Source organism: Adiantum capillus-veneris, chromosome 14 (genome assembly GCF_014529385.1).
Source record: "Adiantum capillus-veneris isolate H3 chromosome 14, ASM1452938v2, whole genome shotgun sequence".
Classification (NCBI taxonomy): domain Eukaryota; kingdom Viridiplantae; phylum Streptophyta; class Polypodiopsida; order Polypodiales; family Pteridaceae; genus Adiantum; species Adiantum capillus-veneris.
Window position 1 is genome coordinate 50,925,814 of NC_140944.1, and position 21,742 is coordinate 50,947,555.

A 21,742-nucleotide genomic window follows, 5' to 3' on the forward strand; every position below is an offset into this window, starting at 1 on the left:
GTACACTTTACTTGTGTACTATTAGCACGCAACCTTCAGCTTATGCAGCAACTACAAAAGTTGACAGTGCGGTGTGGCACTACCGGCTTGGGTGTATGAGTGCCAAAGGAATGCAAATCCTTCAAACAAAGAAGCTTCTACCAGGTTTGAAAGAAGTGGACTTAGAGTTCTGTGAAGATTGTGTTTATGGTAAACAAAAGAGGGTAAAATTTCAAAAATCAGGAAATGAAAGAAAAAATAAAAAACTTGAGTTGGTTCATTCTGATGTTTGGGGTCCTGCAAGTACACCATCACTTGGTGGCTCATTGTACTATGTAACATTCATAGACGATGCGACTAGAAAAACATGGGTTTATGTCATGAAGAATAAATCCGATGTATTTTCCATATTTCAAAGGTGGAAAGCCTTTATGGAGAATGAAACAGGTACCAAGGTGAAATGCCTCAGATCCAACAATGGAGGCGAATATTGCAACCAAGCTTTTGAAAGCTTTTGTGCTAGCAATGGCATTCGAAGGCAAAGGACAACCCCAAGGACACCTCAATAAAATGGGATTTCGGAAAGGATGAACATGACAATCATGGAGCGAGCACGAAGCATGCGGCTACATGCAGGCCTACCGCTTGAGCTTTGGGCGGAAGCTGTAAGTATGTCTGTGTACTTAATCAATCGGTCACCCTCAACGGCATTGGATGGGGGAGTTCCAGAAGAGGCATGGACAGGTAAACTGGTGAATTATGCATTTCTCAAAGTGTTTGGGTGTGAGGCTTTCATGCACATAGATAGAAGCCTAAGATCAAAGCTAGATGCAAAGTCCAAAAAGTGTTTCTTCATTGGCTATGGAGAAGGTGACTTTGGGTATCGCCTATGGAATCCTGAAGATGGTAAAATCTTAAGGAGTAGGGATGTAATTTTTAACGAAAAAAATATATACAAAGATTACTTGGAAAGAAATCAAACAAAAGAAACAGGTGATGAGTACATGGAGCTTGAGGACGGTGAAGACTCAAGGACTGCAAACGGTGACAATGTGCAACAACGTCAACCAAATGAGGAGCCTCAACCTATTCCCTGAAGATCTACAAGAGCAAGTAGACCTCCAGAAAGATTTTTTCCTTCCTTCAACCATCTCTTGATCTCAGATTGTGGAGAGCCGGAATCATACGAAGAAGCTATGCAACATGAATCCAAAGAAGAATGGACGAAGAGCATGCAAGTGGAGATGGACTCACTACATCGCAACCAAACATGGGAGTTGGTTGGGTTGCCTAAAGGTAAGCGGGCACTTCAAAACAAATGGGTGTACAAGGTGAAGGAAGAAGAAGGTGGGAAGAAAAGGTACAAGTCTAGGCTTGTGGTAAAAGGTTTTTCTCAAAAGAAAGGTATTGACTTCAATGAAATATTTTCTCATGTTGTAAAAATGAACACAATTAGGCTTTTCTTAAGCCTTGTGGCTGCTCATGATCTAAATCTCGATCAAATGGATGTAAATACGGCATTCCCTCACGGTGACTTAGAGGAGGAAATCTAAATGCTTCAACCAAAGGGGTATGAAGTAAAAGGTAAGGAGAAAATGGTTTGCAGATTAAAGAAGAGCTTGTATGGTTTAAAGCAAGCATCAAGACAATGGTACTTGAAGTTTGATCGATGGTTGTTGGATCATGGATTCACAAGATGCAACTCGGATCACTGCGTCAACACGTAGAATTTGGGAGATGGGAAACTCATCATCCTAATGTTATATGTTGATGACATGTTGATTGCAAGTGCTAACATGCAGGACATCAAAGACCTAAAAGAGGAGCTGTCTAAATCTTTTTCAATGAAAGATTTAGGTGCTGCAAAGAGGATACTTGGTATGAAAATATCAAGGGACAGGATGAAGAAGACAATAAAGCTATCTCAAGAGGATTACATCAAGAAGGTACTAGAAAGGTTTGCAATGCAAAATGCAAAACCAATTTCTACACCTTTGGCTAGTCACTTTTAATTAACGAAGGATATGTGTCCAAAGACACAAGAGGAGATAGCCTATATGTCTAAAGTTCCATATGCTGCAGCGGTAGGTTCTCTGCTATGGTCTGGACAAGGCCAGACATTGCACATGCAGTGGGAGTTGTGAGTAGGTTCATGGACAACCCAGGTAAAGAGCATTGGCAAGTTGTGAAGTGGATACTTAGGTATCTAAAAGGGACAACAACAAATGCTTTGTATTTTGGAGGAACTGATATTTTTCTAGAAGGGTATGCTGATGCACATATGGCAGGTGACAAAGATACTCGAAGGAGCACTACTGGCTATGTGTTCACGGTTGGAGGCACAGCAGTAAGCTGGGCTTCAAAGCTGCAGAAAGTGGTTTCACTTTCTACCACGGAAGTAGAGTATGTAGCAATGACGGAGGCAAGCAAAGAAATTCTGTGGTTTCACAGATTCTTAGAAGAGATTGGATTCAAACAAGACAATTGTGTCTTGTACAGTGATAGCCAAAGCGCTATCCATCTTGCAAAGAACTCAGCCTTTCATTCAAGGACAAAGCACATTGAGGTGAGATATCACTTCATACGCACTCTTTTGGAAGAGGGACAGCTAAAGCTAGGAAATATGCATACAAGTGAAAATCCTGCAGACATGTTTACAAAGGTGGTCAACAAGGAGAAGTTGAGTTTTTGCTCATCTTCAATCGGCATTCAAGGATAAGAAGCCAGAATGGAAAGCAGTCAGAGGTTTGGTTTGGAGATAAGTCTCCAAGTGGAAGATTGTTAAGTATGGAGCCTGATTTACCCTTGTAATTTTCTGTGGTAAAAGCGCACATTTGTAAGGCCCCCATTATGAGGAGAAGCCATGGTGTGTGAAGGAAAATCACTCGCCGGAAACCAAAATTTTCACGGCCAAAAATCAGGGACAACCTTTTTTTCCTCGCCGGAATATTATGGTCGGACGGCGGCCAAAAAGAGGTCGGAAAACAACCGTCGGTTGGCCGATGGCCGGTAGTGAATGGCCGGTGGCATGTGTTCAAAAGTCAATGGCCGATGGCCGGTGGCTGAATTCAATGGCCGGTGGCCGAATTCAAAAGCGGATTTGTCTTCTCAATGCCGGCCACACATGGGGGGATTGGAGGGTCCGATTTGGACTTATCTACACAAGGGCGGCTACACATGGCTGCCTCTCATGAGAGAGGGCAGCCCTTTTGGCCTATAAAAGGAGGCCATCTCTACACATTTCATAGTGTGAAGTTGATGCAACAAGGTGAGTGTGAGGTGGTGAGAGTGAAGCAAGGCGGGAGCTCCATTAAGGGTATAATCCCTTTGTAAACTACTTCTTGTTTTGAAGTACTAAAGCCATTGAGTGGCTGCTTTTCCGTGGATGTAGCCCACATTGGGTGAACCACGTATATCGTGTGTACTCTCTCTCTCTCTCTCTCTCTCTCTCTCTCTCTCTCTCTATATATATATATATATATATATATATATATATATATATATATATATATATATATATATATATATATATATATATATATATATATAATCTCTTGTGTGTAAATCTGTCTCTCTCCATGAAGTAATCTACTCAATTATCTATTTAGCTACGTCTTATTTCCTAACATCAGACACTTTGTCAGATTCAACATCTGAAATGTATTCTTACTCGACTCACTCGAAAACCGGAACAACAATGCGCTATAAGCATATACTCTCTTTTTATAAGACTAACCTCCATGGAGCCCATGTTTACTTGGACCCTAACGAGGAGTATGCTATTCGCATTGATGACCATGGTATTGAGTTCGAAGAAGTGAGTAGGTGATACAATTTGCGAAAAAGAAAAGAAGAGGCGAATCAACAATAATTCTCGTCATGCAGTCTCTTAGGATGAGGTTCCAATTGCAGCGCGCAGAGAGAGAGAGAGAGAGAGAGAGAGAGAGAGAGAGAGAGAGAGAGAGAGAGAGAGAGAGAGAGAAGGGCTTTAGGAGCTTCTTGTGCAGGGCATCATCTCTTGGAGTCCATGGCAAGGTGCCTGACAAAGGACAAGGAGTGACGGTGGCGGCAAACGAAGTGGAAGGGTGTGCGTGCAAGAGAGCAAGAAAATGTTTTCTTTTCTATTCAATGGAGGTGCATCGGGAGCATCTGAGGACGCCTGATCATGTGGTTAGTTGGGGGCACCAAAAGTTGATGCTTTCGAGTTCTCTCCCCTCTTCCTTTTATGAGGTAAGCTTAGGAGATTACCTTGAGGTGTAAGGAAGGGAATCACACGGAATCTTTGAGATAAATGAATATAATAAAAGTTGAGCGAGTAGTCCTTGTCATGAAAACAAACAAATAAACAAGGAAAAATGTACATGGATAGAAACGGAACTCAGTATGTACAGGTTGAAAACCCTGATGTGGTAGATAAATGGGGATTAGAAGTAAACACCATAATCCTAGATATGTCAGCAAAAGAATGACCACCAACTTTAGAATTTGAGGGATACGATCAAGTAGATTTGAAGCCTTTGAAACGGCTTAGTACGGATAATCTTAGGATTGGAGTCTATTGTTGGGAGGATAGAAACATAAAAGATCTTCTGTGGACTGCGCATGTCAAACCAAGACAACTAATGGCCATGAAGATCATCTATATCTTCAAGATCACTTAGCAAGCTTTAAGCAAGTTCTAAGAGCAAAACGTATATTCAATTTCCATACTCAATTCGAGGGGTTTGGAATGACATTAAAAGGAAAAGCATTGACATGGTTCCAAAACATTCCACCAAGGTCAATCATGGACTTGAACACATTATCTCAAGGATTTGTAGCTGCTTATTCCAAAATGGGGATCAAACATAATACGGTAGCTCAAATCTACAGCTTTAAACAAAAACATGGTGAGTCTATTAGGGAATGTGCAACTCGAATGAAACAATACATTGCCAGATGCCTAGGGCAAGAGATACCTACAGAAGAACAACTTGTATCTTTGTTTCTAGAGGGACTGCTAAACAAAGAACTTCATGCTATACTCTATAGTAAAAAGAATACAACCCTAGAAGAGTGTATGTCAGATGCTATTGACTTAGAAGACAATTGTGATATTTTTAACGAAGAAGATGTCCCTAAGGATAACCAAAGCGAGAAAACAGTGTCCACTAAACCAACACAAGTGGGAACAGATGCTGCAGCACCACTTTCAGCCATAGAAGATATGCTCAAAAGGATGAACGACATGATGAACAACATACAAAAAGCACCTATGAGGGGACCAGGACAAGGGATATCTCAACCGGGACAACTAATTAGGCCACAAAAATTGTGTGTAATTGAGGGTAAATGGACCAACCATGAGACCCACGAGTGCTACTTCAGACCAAAGTATGATGGGAATGTTCAGTATGTGCCCATGAGGCTACAAAGACAACCCATGTACAGATATCAACCTAATATGGCCCAAGCTCAAAGACCACCAATGGGTATGGAAAGACCTCAACCTGTGTTGGGTCAACAACCTCCGTACCCAGGACATAATGCAGTGCCTGTAAAGTACATGCACTCTAAAGGAGTCATAGATGAACAAGCATTAGTGCATGTTACACCCTATGTGGAGCCTAGTCCATCTACAATAATGGTAGAAGGAGATTGGTATGATTCACATCCACCACCAACGTAAGAGATTGTGACTTATGCTCCACTAGAGCTCGCACCAATGTATTATGTAGATAATCAAGGTGTCAGAACTCCCATGGTAAGACCCATGATTAAGCCAAGAATGGGAAACTGTCACAACTGTGGTGCCAATGATCACTGGAAAAGTGAATGTCCAGAGCCTGACAAAAACCTCAAGCCAGTTGAAGCCATTGCATACAATGTTGCTAAAAGGGAGGACACTTTCCGGAAGGTTGTCCTAAAATGCTTTAAACAAGGGTAACACAGTAGTAAACAAAGTCCAAGTGATACCTAGTAGCTCATCAGAGAGTGAACCGATTGTTCCAATCAAGGTAATCACTAGATCTCAGGCCAAGAAAAAGAAACACAACTCCTCTGATGACTCAAAAAATACGAAATTTTCCTCTCAAAGGATCAAAAGAAGCAGAAGTAAAAGATATGAGATGAGAAAACAAAAACAACGGGTTGAAATCGAGGAGAAAGAAAAAAAACTATTCCAAGAAAAGTTGAAAGAAACTAGAAGTGAAATCAAGAAAACAACCGTGAAATCTAGAGGATCCATTCTGGTTGATAAAATTTTTGAGCCTATTAATGCCTCCTTGGAAGCCTACCAACCAGGACTTAAAGCAGGCCAAAACATGAAAAACAAATGGAAAAACTATCCTTCTCCAGACATGGAAGTAGCTAAGCTGGAATCTTATCAAAATTTGGTAAGAATCACGCAAGAAATGCTGGAAAAACAAAAACCCAAGCTTGAAAGAATCACAAAACCTGAGGATCTTGTGTTAAGAGAAATGAAAGAAAAACCCTATGTGGTGGCAGAACCCCAACCTGAAACAAAAGAACCAGAACTTATAGTGCCAGACAGCGAAGATGCCTTAGACGGAATTCCATTCATAGAGAAAGACTGGCCAAGGCACTTATGGGAAAAGGTTAGAGAGATCAATGATGGGAGACTAACTCTAAAGTCAGCTCCAATAGAGGAAGTTTGGTTGGATAACCTACCTTCTGATATGAACATGGATGTACAATCCTTGTAGAGGGATTGCGGATCTGAAGCTTCAGGAATGTCAAAACCATTGACCTTGAAAATATTACCTTCTTACTTGGGATATAACGAAGATGAATCCATAGTGTGTAAACCACTCAAGTAAAAAGAGTTGAATAGACCTTAGAAGTAGATAATATTCATTCAATCATGTCTACACCCATCCAATGCACTCTTACCTTGGGTGAACTGTTAAAACTCAGACCATACTTATGGAATGATCTACAGAAAACCCTAGAGAAGGTGGGAATAATGGGGTTAATCTCGAAAAATTTGGAAAAATTAAAAAACAAAATGGACAACAAAGAGATTCGATATGTTCCCATGAACAGAGTAGGAGAATATTACGAAGGGGAAGAAGGAAACACCACCCTTCCATTGAAATATAATGACATTGAAACCATGGCAATACTGGATAGTGGAGCAGGCATAGCCATAGCCACGAAAGCAGTATTGGAATCTTGGGGACAACCAACCATTAGACAAACTTGAATAAAATTGCAATTGGCTGACGGACACATTGAGAGACCATTAGGGATGCTTGAAAAGGTGATAGTCAATTCCTGAGGAATTGAATATCGACACACTTTTGCCATAGTAGAATTTGGGAAAAAAATTAATTATGAAATCATATTGGAAAGACCTTTCATGCAACAGGTTCAGCTTATCCAAGATTGGGGAGACAATTATCTGTACTTGAAGCAAGTGGGATGTATAACAACAGTAAATCTAAAAGATCACGCTTATAGAGATGTCTTGAAAACACCAATTGTAAGAGTTTTATTCAGTCTCTTTGGCTGAAACTAAGCTTCCGTCCTGGTTAAACAAAGACACTCCTATTTGGATGTGTGGAGCTTCAAAAAATGAGAGTTTAAAGTGAGAAGAATGTATTCTAGAAAGGGACTGCACAGACAAAGCCTATGTACCTGAACCCTTTCCAGAGCATTTGTTTGAGCCATTCGAGTGGACTCAAATTTTAGCGACCATGGATGTATGTGTGAATACGTCTTTGCCTACTCAATTTTGCAATGAGGATGACTACGACATAATTCCCATCTAAATGATTTCAACCCTCAACATTGAAGATGAAAATGAGGAACCCAAGGACTTTATGAAAGCTCAACAAATCTTTTCAGACCTCTATTATGATGCAACTGATGAGTTAGATGAACACTCAGCTACCTCAAAAGGTTCGGGGTCAGAAAAAGAACATATGAGAGCTAAGCTACTCTTGAAAGGAGGGGAGGAAAAGGTTTTTGACTTTCCCAACCAGAAATCAAGAAGGCAAAAATGGATAGACGAAAAAGAGACACCAGAAACGTGAAAACACGACCTATGCCATCAGTCTCCAGTAGAACACAATTCCTAATGCAGATAGATGCAAGCGATTGTGTTAAGGACAAAATCACTGGAAGGTATCCTTCAATCGACAATTCAGAAATGTCTAAAACATCAAGAAAATCAAGGAAGGATACTTAAGCAAACCCACAGGATAAGAAACTACTCATGACCAAAGTCGAGAGGAAAAAGAAATATCAAGAGTTGAAAAAATCTCTAAAGGAGATATAACGACCAAAATGGAAACCACGGAAGAGGATGGTAAGGATGTAATAAGTGTTCCATCCCATTACAAAAAGTATACTCTCCAAGATCGAAAAAGCATAGTCGAGCAACCTGTTAGGGAGCTATGTAAACAGGGCAAGTCCTACGAAGGACCTGAAAATGGTAAAAAGATAGACCTGGTTGAACCAGGAGAAGAGCCTATGTCATAATAATCAATATCTAATTCTCCTAAATGATTTTCTCATATTAAACTGATCATTTAATGTGGGGAAGGCCAGGGGAGAAAAAGCTAGAATATTGGTTAAGCTAGCAGACCGGCCACAGTAGGGATCCAAAGGAGGGAAAATAGGGATCCAAAGGGGGGGCCATCTGCAAAAGAGCCATGTGCAACAATGGGCTAAAAAGACCCTAAGGTTCAGCCCATTAAGACTTCCAAAATGCTAAGGTTCCAAAATTCAAAGGTTGTGTCCAAAGGTCAACCCTAGGGAAAATTGGATGCTTTGTGTGTGACCTAAAAGTCTTTGCACATCCCTACATGGGAGGGGGTGAGCCCTAAAGGTAGGGGATGAGAGAGAAAGCCACACACACACACACAGGCTCCCTTTACACAAAGGGAATGAGGGACACATGTCAGCTCCCTAGGCCAGATGCCCACAAGGTGTGCCCAATTTCTATTGGATGACCCTTGAAGTGGAACAATGAGAATTAAGCTAGAGTAAATCTAGTTTAATTAATTTAAAAACATTTAATAAAAGAAACCAATGAGAATTAAGTCTCCTAGAAGACTATTGGGCAGTCTCCCAAGGGGTCCAATGAGCATTCAGGAGCCCAATGGCTTGCCTGATTCCTATTGGCCAGGAGGCAAAGGGGTCCAATGAGAGTTTAGTTTAATTATTTAATTACCTATAGCTCTCCCAAAAGGGGAAAGGGGGACACATGTCAGAAGGATATCACTTATGCTGCTTAACACCCATTGGCTTGACTTGGGGAGGTCCAATGAGGCAAAAGCCAGACCAATTTAACAGGAAGGGCTCGCCCAAGAGAGGGAGGGGGCTGATTTTTGCTTGGCATTGACACACACACACTCACACTTGACCATGTGTGAAGAAAGAATACTCTATCTCCTCCCAAGCTTTAATGGAGAGCTCATCACCTACTCCAAGCTTGTGAGATAGAAGCCTACATCAACACTCTCTTGGCATGTGGATGCAAATCCAACCAAGAGCCAAGCTTCAATGCATGCTCATCTTCTCTACCAAGCTAATTACTAAGCTAAGCTATGCTAATATGAGTGATTATGTGAGGAGATGTACATCTTTCTCGTAAGATACTCAATCTACTCTCATACCCTGCTAGCTCTCACCATCTTCGAAGGTGTGTGAGGTCTTGGGTATGAGAACGGGGATAATTCAAGTTGTGTTTGTTAAGTGTTTTGCTTAGTGCATGAAGTTTCCATCTTCATTGCACTAGCTAGTCTTGAAGGAACACAAAGAATTGTATTGTACAATGTCTCTCTTGATGGGAGAAACCATAATACAAAGCCTTTTGGAGGGGGGACCGGTTCCATGAAAATCCGGTCCTCAACTGTTGTCAATAGCTTAATTGCTCTCTCTTTTGAAAGTATTGTCGATGCTATCTAACTAGGTGTTATGCTTTTTGTTGCTCTCTCCACCCAAGCACTCTTGTAATTCTCATTAGGAATCTACTCTAATGAAATGCCCACTATGTTCATGCTAATTTCCGCTACACATAAGTTATTAGGCCATTAAATGTTACATTGGTATCAGAGCTCAAGGTTTCTCTTTTCTTGCTCAAGAAGGGAGGTCCTCAAGCTAGTTACAAATGGTTGGTATTATTAATTGCCTGTGAGTAAGTAGAATAGGGATTTTTCAGCCTTGCACTGGGCCTGCCTTCGTGCAGTTAACGGGGCATCACCGTCGAGAGCTATGGTCTTAATAGTGGAGTCCTACGGGGATTGCCTACGGCTTAACCACTATTGAGCTATTAGAAGCTTGACAGGAGCCGGTGCTGTTTTGGTGTCGAAAGACCCTCTCTTCTATTCCTTGCAATTAATGGTATTCGAGCCGCGGGTACAATAGCTTGAGTGCTTTTTCTAAAGGGGTAAAGAGGAGTAGCAACTAGGGCTTGAAGTGCCAAAGTACACCTAAAAAGTTTACACCTAAAAGTTATTAGAATGGCTGACAATAGTAAAGAGAGTGAAATTAATGTTGATAACTTTGATTTTGCTCATGAGCAAGCTACTAATGATGCTTCAATGCTTGTTAACTATCTTGTTACTAGGCTTCAACAAGCCATGGGCAATCCATCTCTCCAAAGTGAAGTGCAACGGCAGCTTCGTGCTCATGGGATTCTCCGAGCTCATAACCATGAAGAGAGAACACCTAGGAAGCCTCCTTGTGAGACTACCAAAAGAGGTCTCTCTCCGATTCGGGAAGAAGAAGAGAATCCATATGAAGGGCTCAAGAATTTACTTCTTGATGATGCATCTCCTTCCCAAAGGAGAACTCAAGAGCCTCCACCAAAGGAACGAGAAAGAAGCGAGTCTCCCGCCACCTCGGCGGAGATGGCTCCACGAAGACGGCGGGCTAAACGCTCTCCATCACCACCAAAGTGGAGAAGACCATCACACTCTTCTCCACGCCATAATTCAAAGAGGGATGATAAAAAGCAAGAGAAGAAAAAGGCGAGAAAGAGGACACCCTCTTCTCCATCTTCTTCATCCTCTTCCTCTTATGAAAGCTATGGTGAAGACGACAAAGATCAGGACAAGAAAAAGGCGAGAAAGAGGTCACCCTCTTCTCCACCTTCTTCAAATTCTTCAACTTCTGAAGAAAGTGATGGTGCAACTTTTGAACCATCAAAAAGAAGAGGCCATAGGAAATCCTATGCCGCATGGAAGAGGTCGTCCAAGCTAAACAAATTCAAGGAGGGAGGGAAGAGCATCTCTTTCCTTACCTATGATGGTACCTTTGGTGCCACGGACAAAGTCTTGGCCTTTATCCAGCAATTTGATGTGGCGTTTGGAGATGAGGGCTTCACGGAATCCTCTAAGCTACGCCATGTAGCTATGCACTTTCAAAAGTCCGCCAGACAATGGTGGTCTAGCCTACGAACCAACGGTGAAGCTCCACGAACATGGAAAGCTTTAAGAGCTTCCATTATGAAGCACTTTTTGGCCACCGATGCCAAAGACAAAGTACTCACCGAATGGCGAAGCTTAAAGCTCTCTCCCAATGAATCTATCCACAAATATGTAGACAAGTTTTGGGACCTACAACTCAAAGCCACTGTCTTCAAAAAGTTGGATTTTGGAGAGAAAAAGCAACAATTTTGTGCGGGCTTAACCGAAGAAATGGCAGAATATGTCAACTTCCAAAGACCACGTACCATATCGGCGGTAATACACCACACTATGGTCGCCTCTCGAATCAATTTCCAAATGGGGGCAAAAAGAAATAATAAGCCCCCGAAAAATAAGGGTTCCAATGAGCCTAAGGGGAAGGACAATGTCCAAAAATCTCCTAAGGGCAACTCCAACAAAGCTAAAGAGAAGGGAGTTTACAAAGGTAAGAATAAACTCTCTCCTGAAGAGCTTGAGCGTTATCGTAAGGATAACCGGTGTTTCAAGTGCGGCGAACAAGGGCATGCGTACCGCGCTTGTCCCCAAAAGAACAACCGCCAAGATCCTCCTAGAGCTTCCTTGGTTGAAATCCAAGAGGAGGAGACTCACCAAACTCACCACAAAGGATCTCCTCTATGCCATGCTTGGTGAAAGGTAAGAGAGCATGATGCTTTTATTCTCTTTGACCCTGGTTCTACTCACAATTTTATATCTATAGAGTTGGCCACCAAGCTAGGAATACAATCCTACGAGATGGGAGATGTCCTACCCGCAGACAGTGCCTTCAAGGGGCAAGAAGCTTCAGTCACTCCCTTAATCGGGAAATTGAGGCTTCATGTCCAAGGCTATGTGGACAAAGAGGACTTCTTTATCTCTCCTCTCAAGCATGAGGATGTAATCCTAGGGGCACCATGGTTTGACCGCCTGGCTGCCGATGTTAAATTTCTTGAAAGAAGAATCTCCTTTAAGTTCAGGGAAAAATACATGTATATAGATGCTAAGAAAATGGGTAACACCATCCCCATTGTACATACACCAGCTTTCAACAAGTCAATAAAGAGCTCTATTTCCGTGTACATGATTTTTGTTAAAGACTCTCAAAATGAACCTAATGCTTTAGCAAAAGAAAATAAAAGCAACCAAAAGGAATTAGAGTTATCCAATTTTCTCAAGGGGTTTCAAGATGTTTTTTTTTACGACATCCCTTGTGAGCTACCTCCTAAATGAGGTAATGATGACCATGCAATTGAACTTCTTCCAGGAAGTTCACCGCCTAATAAACCTCCTTATAGAGTTTCTCGAGCTCAACAAGAGGAGATTATGCGGCAAGTGCATGAGTTAGTTGAGAAGGGTATGGTTAGGCCAAGCTCATCTCCATTTTGTTCACCTGTGCTATTAGTGCAAAAGAAAGACGGCACATATCGTATGTGTGTCTACTATAGAGCACTAAATAGGATCACTATCAAGAATAGGTTTCCCGTTCCACGGGTAGAAGACCTATTTGATAAGCTACAAGGATCGACCTACTTCAGTAGGGTTGACCTAAAAAGTGGCTATCATCAAATAAGGATAGTTGATCAAGACATTGTAAAGACCGCATTTCGTACTACATTTGGTCTTTACGAATACATTGTCATGCCTTTTGGCTTGACCAATGCACCAGCCACATTCAACCGCTTGATGGAGAAGCTGTTCAGGCCTCATCGAACCTTCACTGGAGTGTTCTTTGATGATATTATCATCTACTCTAATTCATTGGAGGAACACAAGCAATACCTCCAGGTAATATTTCAAGTTTTAAGAGAGAATAAACTTTATGTTAATCGAAAGAAAAGTGAATTTTTCTTGCAAGAGATTCAGTATTTAGGTCACATTATCTCTCAAGATGGCATCCAAATGGATCCATCCAAGTTAGAGGTAATAAAAGGATGGCCTAAACCAAGGAATCTGCATGAACTAAGAAGCTTCATAGGTATGTGTGCATACTATAGACGCTTCATAGAAAAGTTCTCACAAATTGCGGGACCATTACATGACCTAACAAAGAAAAGCATTAGGTATACATGGTCTGCTAAGGAGAACAATGCTTTCGAAAAGCTTAAAGAAAAGCTTATCTCTCAACCTGTGCTTACACTACCGGATCTCTCAAAACCATTTGAGGTCCAATGCGATGCTTGTGGTGATTGCCTTGGAGCTGTTTTGCTCCAAGAGGGGCACGCCATAGGCTATGAGTGTCGAAGGCTCGACCCTGTTGAGCAAGCTCTAGGCATATACGAAAAAGAACTCCTTGCAGTTCTACATGCCTTAGACTCATGGAAGCACTATTTATTGGGGACTCCTTTCATTCTGCGAACGGATCACCAAAGTCTTAAGTACTTCATGACACAGACCAAGCTCTCCGACAAACAAATGAGGTGGGAAAATTTCCTTTCGCAATTTCATTTTCATATTGCTCACATTGCTGGCAAGCATAATCAAGTAGCTGATGCACTCTCAAGACGGCCGAGAGTGAATGCAGTTTCCATAGCAACTCACAATGATCTATCTTCAATGATAGATGAGTATGCTATTGATCCCGATTTTAGAGATGTGATTTCAGCCCTTGCATTAGGGAAGAAAGAAGAACCATTTACTTTACAAGATGGTTATCTTCTCTATGGCAATAGACTATGCGTTACTAACTCACTACGTGAAAAAGTAATGTATGAATCTCATGCTCCACCTTATGCGGGGCATAGAGGGATTCGGTCTACCTTAAAGGGAATTGAAACATATTTCTATTGGCCTACCATGAAAGTGAGCATACAAGAGTATGTTTCCAAATGTGTGGTATGCCAAAAGACAAAATTTGATAGAGGGAAGCAACTTGGATTGCTTCAACCCTTGCCAATCCCTAATTCACCATGGGAGAGCATATCCATGGATTTTATATTTGGATTGCCTAAGTCTATCCATGGGAATACGGGAATATGGACGATAGTAGACAGGTTTAGTAAACAAGCTCATTTTATACCTGTCAAAAAGACTATCAAAGCCCATCAAATGGAAACCCTCTTTAATGGGCTAAAAAGACCCTAAGGTTCAGCCCATTAAGACTTCCAAAATGCTAAGGTTCCAAAATTCAAAGGTTGTGTCCAAAGGTCAACCCTAGGGAAAATTGGATGCTTTGTGTGTGCCCTAAAAGTCTTTGCACATCCCTACATGGGAGGGGGTGAGCCCTAAACGTAGGGGATGAGAGAGAAATCCACACACACACACACACAGGCTCCCTTTACACAAAGGGAATGAGGGACACATGTCAGCTCCCTAGGCCAGATGCCCACAAGGTGTGCCCAATTTCTATTGGATGACCCTTGAAGTGGACCAATGAGAATTAAGCTAGAGTAAATCTAGTTTAATTAATTTAAAAACATTTAATAAAAGAAACCAATGAGAATTAAGTCTCCTAGAAGACTATTGGGCAGTCTCCCAAGGGGTCCAATGAGCATTCAGGAGCCCAATGGCTTGCCTGATTCCTATTGGCCAAGAGGCAAAGGGGTCCAATGAGAGTTTAGTTTAATTATTTAATTACCTAAAGCTCTCACAAAAGGGGAAAGGGGGACACATGTCAGAAGGCTATCACTTATGCTGCTTAACACCCATTGGCTTGACTTGGGGAGGTCCAATGAGGCAAAAGCCAGACCAATTTAACAGGAAGGGCTCGCCCAAAAGAGAGAGGGGGCTAATTTTTGCTTGGCATTGACACACACACACTCACACTTGACCATGTGTGAAGAAAGAATACTCTATCTCCTCCCAAGCTTTAATGGAGAGCTCATCACCTACTCCAAGCTTGTGAGATAGAAGCCTACATCAACACTCTCTTGGCATGTGGATGCAAATCCAACCAAGAGCCAAGCTTCAATGCATGCTCATCTTCTCTACCAAGCTAATTACTAAGCTAAGCTATGCTAATATGAGTGATTATGTGAGGAGATGTACATCTTTCTTGTAAGATACTCCTTCTTCCTCTCAATCTACTCTCATACCCTGCTAGCTCTCACCATCTTCGAAGGTGTGTGAGGTCTTGGGTCTGAGAACGGGGATAATTCAAGTTGTGTTTGTTAAGTGTTTTGCTTAGTGCATGAAGTTTCCATCTTCATTGCACTAGCTAGTCTTGAAGGAACACAAAGAATTGTATTGTACAATGTCTCTCTTGATGGGAGAAACCATAATACAAAGCCTTTTGGAGGGGGGACCGGCTCCATGAAAATCCGGTCCTCAACTGTTGTCAATAGCTTAATTGCTCTCTCTTTTGAAAGTATTGTCGATGCTATCTAACTAGGTGTTATGCTTTTTGTTGCTCTATCCACCCAAGCACTCTTGTAATTCTCATTAGGAATCTACTCTAATGAAATGCCCACTATGTTCATGCTAATTTCCGCTACACATAAGTTATTAGGCCATTAAATGTTACAGCCTAGAATTGCTTACATTGTGAATGACCTAACAAAATAAGAAGAAGAGCTCTTGCTAAGCTTGCTAAAGGAATACCAAGATATCTTCGCTTGGTCATACAAGGATCTCAAGGGTGTTGATCCAAAAATCTGTCAACATACCATACCCATGAGAGATGATGCAAAACCAAGTAGACAAAGGCCATACACGTATAATGAAACATTTTCCAGGAAGATAAAAGAAGAGATTGAAAAACTAAAGGAAGCCGAATTCATTTACGAAATTGAACACACAGATTGGGTGTCTCCAATTGTGGTAGTATTCAAGAAGAATGGAAAATTACAAGTGTGTGTTAATCTCAAAAAGGAGAATGCAGCTACCATTAGCGACAACTTTTCTCTTCCAATCACTGAGCATGTTTTAGAACGAGTTGCAGAAAAAGAAGCGTACAGCTTCTTAGATGGCTTTTCGGGATACAATCAACTTTTGGTTGATCCAAAAGATCAGCATAAAATTGCTTTTGCAACAGAATGGGATATTTTTGCCTATCGGGTTATTCCGTTTGGGTTAACTAATGTTCCAACCACATTTCAAAGGTTGATGAGCCATGCTTTTAAAGAATATCTTAGGAAATACTTAGAAGTATATATGGATGAATTATGCGTACATTCATCAATCCAGGCTGATCATTTTGAACACCTCAAAAAGGTATTCGAGAAATGTAGACTTTATAGGATTTGCTTAAATCTTGAAAAGTACAGATTCATGGGTAGACAAGGAAAAAATGTTGGACATATAGTGTCTAAAAATGGCATAGCTACCGATATTGAAAAAATTCATGTCATTGTTGATTTGCCTAGACCAACAACAATCAAGGAGGTACAGGCCTTCATGGGGCATTGTGGATATTACCGATGGTTCATCTACATGTACGCTATAATTGCAAAACCCATTTATAGCTTGATTACACACTTTGAGTGGACCAAGGCATGTGAAGAATCCTTCATGAAGCTTAAGCAAGCTCTCACCTCAGCTCCAATATTGAAAGTACCAGATTGGAATAAGATATTCCACATACATGTAGATGCTTTCAATTTTTCTATCGGTTGTATACTAGCTCAACCAAGAGACGGGAACATTGACTTTCTTATTTCTTATGCTAGCCGACAGTTCAACATGGCGGAAAAGAATTACACTACCACAAGGGAAGGATTAGGAATGATCTATGCCATTAAAAAGTATAGACATTGCCTATTAGCCAACAAGTTTGTGTTCTTTGTAGACCACCAAGCTTTGTTGTACTTGGTCAACAAGCCATGAAGCACAGGAAGAATAGTGAGATGGTTCATCATTCTTCTGGAATTTGATTTCATTGTGGTTGTAAAAAAGGGCACTACACATCAACGAGCAGATCATTTGTCAAGGATTGTTTTAGGAGAATCAGCTAAAGGGTTAGACGATGATCTACCAGATTCCTATTTGTTCTCCGTGGAAATGATACCTCGTTGGTCAGAAAACATTGTGTCATTGATGACAATAGCTCAAGTGGATTCACAAATACCACTTCCTATTACGATCGGATTAATCAAGCAATCGGCTATGTATCAATTACTAGCTGGGAGGCTATACAAAAGAAATTGAGATGGGATATTGCTCTTATGCATTAATCCTGAAGAAAAACAATAGTACCTAAGTCAAGCACATGTTACCATAGTAGGACTTCACTTTGCAAAAGACCAAACTATGCAACGAATTTTGAGACTTGGAGTATTTTGGCCGACTATGAGGAGTGATGTTTGATCTTTTGTAAAGGATTGTCTGCAATGTCAAAAACAAACACCCATACCTCATGTAACATTGTTTCAAATGTCACCTGTTCCTAAGTGGAGTAACTATCTGTTTACTTACTTATCAAGTTGAACATTTCCTGAGGATATGAGTAAATGCTGTCAAAGAGAAATTGAAATTGAAGCAAGAGATTATGCTCTTATTGGGAACCAATTGTATCGGAGAGGTAAAGATTAACATTTGCATCTTTGTGCAAATGAAGACGAGTATATTCCGATTATAAAACAAGCACATGCTGAAACCAATCTGGAGATCAAAATCTCAAATTTCCTTTTTATCTAACTGTTTCAGAGACCTAAAGTCAAAATCTGGTACCATTTTCACCCTATGCACCCAAATGAGCCCATATTTCACTCAGAGTATGTATTTGGTATATACTTCAAGCCTGTGATGCCAAGTTTGCAACATGCTTGAAAAAATACTTAGCTGTAAATAATCGCGATTATTTACTTTGGTTGCAAAAATTTGTTTGGACTTTACAGTTTTGTTCCTTGCATGTTTTTATGCATCTATGCTTGTTCAAAAAATTGATTTGAAGCAAATTGGACCAAAATTGCCGGTTTCAGACTAAAGGACATTTCAGAGAAAAATCCAACAAATCTGCTAACTTTGACACTCTATTCACTGAACAAGAGCCATGCAAGCAGCAGAGAGGGCCAAGAAGAAGCTCAACCAGAAAGAAAAGTTGTAGGAGCTTCCCGCATACCAATTAGATCCAAATTCAGTCAAAGCCGCCAAGGTAGTGTATCTTTCAAAAGAACAGTTAGAGGAGCATCACACCACAGTATTCACCGGAAGATTCAAGAGTGAGGAGGGACATTAGGTAGAGTTGCAACTCTTACCGAAAGAAGTATATGATGTTGTCGCAAAGCCTGAGACCAAAGAAGCCAACCGTAGGCTAGGACTCAAAGACTTTTATGAACAGGAGCCGTGCGGTGTGGATTTCCAAAAAGCTTACGAGCTTTTATCCACTATTAAAGAAGATGGAACTACCTAAATTTTTGACCCGCAGGGAAATAAAGTTGAAGTGGTAATAACCAAAGAAATAGTGGCAGAAGCACTCAGACTGCCCATAGCAGGAATGACCATGAGGGCAAGGGACAGGAAAACGACGGGTACCTTCACCAAAGAAACCATCACAGCCACCTTTGCAAATCTAATTCACAAGGAGGTGGAAGAGCTAGCCAGGTTATACCATCAGCATTTCCACTTCTTGGCTAAAAGGCCACCAAGGTATACCACGCCAAATCACGCGATTGCCACCACTTTCACACAAGTCCTCAAGCCAATAACCAGGCAACCGGTGGACCACACACAATACGTCCTGACCACTTTGAAGGGCACAAATAAAGAAGGAAAGATCACTTACCTGGGTGCACTAGAAGTCTTGACAAGGATTGCATACCATGCCATCGGCATGGCCGACAACCTACCACCTACCCCAGACCAAAACATGTGGATACTGTTAGCACAACCATCTCCTCGAGCTACAAGATCAGCCAGGAGATCCTACAGATCTGATGAAGAGTCGGTTGAAAGCTCGGCGGAAATACATAGCAACGACAGCTTAGATAATGAGGAAAAGAGGGCAAAAAGAGAGCAGATGAAGAGAAAAGTTGTGGCCGCACACCAAGAAGAGCCCATGAAAAAGCAAGCCCGTTTTGAAAGAGAAAATCGTGCCTACCAGCACAACCGACAAGCACAAGGAAAGGACCTGGAAAAATGGGTGCCTAGTGGACTTAAGGACTCAAGTACAAAGCATCACACCAAAAAGAAGCTGAAGGTCCAACAGAGTCCTTGGAAAAAATGTATCAAGAAGAAGAAGCCCTGAAGTTGAAAGAATCCCAAGAAGAGGCAAGGAAAGCAAAAGAGGTGGAGGACCAGAGACAAGCCAAGGAAACAACAAGGGAAGAGGAACAACACGACCAAGGTCACGAGTCTCCCCGACCCACTTCACCGTCTACTGAATAGCAGGATAACCCTATGCCGAGCCCACCACCATCACCATCACATGGCCCACCTTGGTGTTTGACTATCACAAAGTGATGACGTCTAGTAGAGGGACTTTTAAAGTTGTTCCGACTTATGGACCACTTTCTAACGATGCCCAAGGGACACTAGCCTAGCAAATCACGTGGAGGCTGCTGACGTGGATAGTTGTACAAATGCCCAAGAAACGCACTAATTGGCTAACGTGAAAGAAGCAGAGCCGGAACAAGAGAAAGCAGCCAAAGCTACGCAAGAGCCTGAATAGCAAAAGGTAGATGAATCTGCACAACATGGAACCACTACACAAGAACAGCAACCAGAGAAAGAAACCGAGCTAGAAAAGAAAACAAGTACTGCACAAGAGGACACAACAAAGTCGAAACCAGCACCCTCTACTGCAACACAGCAAAAGAAGGCCGAGACACAACCCTCTACCTCCACGGAAAAAGAACAGCCACAGCCTCAAGGGCAGGAAGAACCAGTCGCCACAACGCAGCCGCGAGAGACACAAGAAATTGTCGAGACATCTAGGCAGCTAGCAAGACAGGAAGACTAGAAATCGAATCATGAAGAAATCATGCAAGTCAATGAATATGCTAGGCAAATGCAGGATATGACGAAACGACTCCAATCAACAACACTTGGCCGTAGCACAAAGGCCAAGGAGTTAGAGATGGTGATTGAGGCTCTCCAAGGAGAGTTAGAAGACAGAATGAACGTCATCACCGATCTTCAAAGGCAAGTGCAAGAAATGAAAGATGAAGCTGAACAACATCAGCTAGCCAGAGATAGACAGCAGAAGGAGATGGAAGAGTTAGGTGACTTGCTTACAAAGTTGTCAGATGCTTGCAAAGCAAAAAATGAACAGTTGACAAAAGTTACAAACAAACTTCTAACGACAACCCTGTCAGCTCAGAAAATTCAGGTGCAGTTGGATGTCGCCAACGCTTCTTTACAATACTCCGAACAAAGAATAAATGATCAAGCAATTTTCTTGCGGGGCAAATACGTGAAAATCCAGTCATAGCCTCGATCAAAGGGACAGATGAAGTGTACAAATCATTAGAGGAAAAGAACAAAGACCTCAAGCTGGAGTTAAAGCTGGAGCAATCTCAACACAGGGACCTGGCTTTGATGCGGCTCCAAAGAGGAGAAGAGTTGTTGAAGGAGATAGCTGAGCTTAAAAGAGTTGCTGAGAGACGAAAAGGCAGAAATGCAAGAAGAGGTAGGCACTTCGGAGCAGCCACAAATAGATATACCCTCAATGTCATTTGCTGAACTGGAGACATAGTCCATAGCAGAGCTGAGTGGTGAGGAAGATTTGTAGATAAACATTACAGAGGAAGACACAGTGCCCATGGTCTAGCTCTCAAAAGCTAAAGAAGATACACTGAAAGAAAAGATCACACAAGAAGTAGATGAGCAGTGGAAGGCAACGATGGATTGGGAGTTGAGAGTTCTTCATTTCGTCAACATTACACAACTCACTCCCAAACAAATCAATGCCCAATAGCACCAACAGTCCCTACCATACCCTCTAATAAAAGTGGAGTTACTATAGGTTAAAGAAAGGCTTTATGCAGACATGCAAATAGATGGCACAGATCAAGACCACCCCAAGTGGAGGCTGAGTTGGTTGAACAAGAATCCAAAGTATTTGATTTTGTTCATGAGAGCACCTGCGGCCCTGCAAAGAGATCTGACTTTTTGTCATGTACCAAGAGTAAGGACTTGGCAAGCGCATGAGGCACTAACGAAGAAGCGGCCAACCTGGCTGAACTACTCGAGAATGCGAGCGCCAGAAAAGGGACCGGCCACAGAGGAATACATGGTGAAAACCCTAAAGGGTGCCATGTCTTTCTTCAAAAGTCTACTGGATCTCTCTTGTGCAATGTTATATAAAATATACCAAATGCTGCTCATCTGTATTGAAGTTTTTCATGAGCCAGAGCAAGAAGGCACCCCGTGGATGTCATTCCTCAAGGGAAGTAAATGTTTGTGCTATGATCTCAGTGGCTAACCTTCCGAAGAAGTCCTCTATGGCTTCTACGCCATATGCATGTTTCTACCTT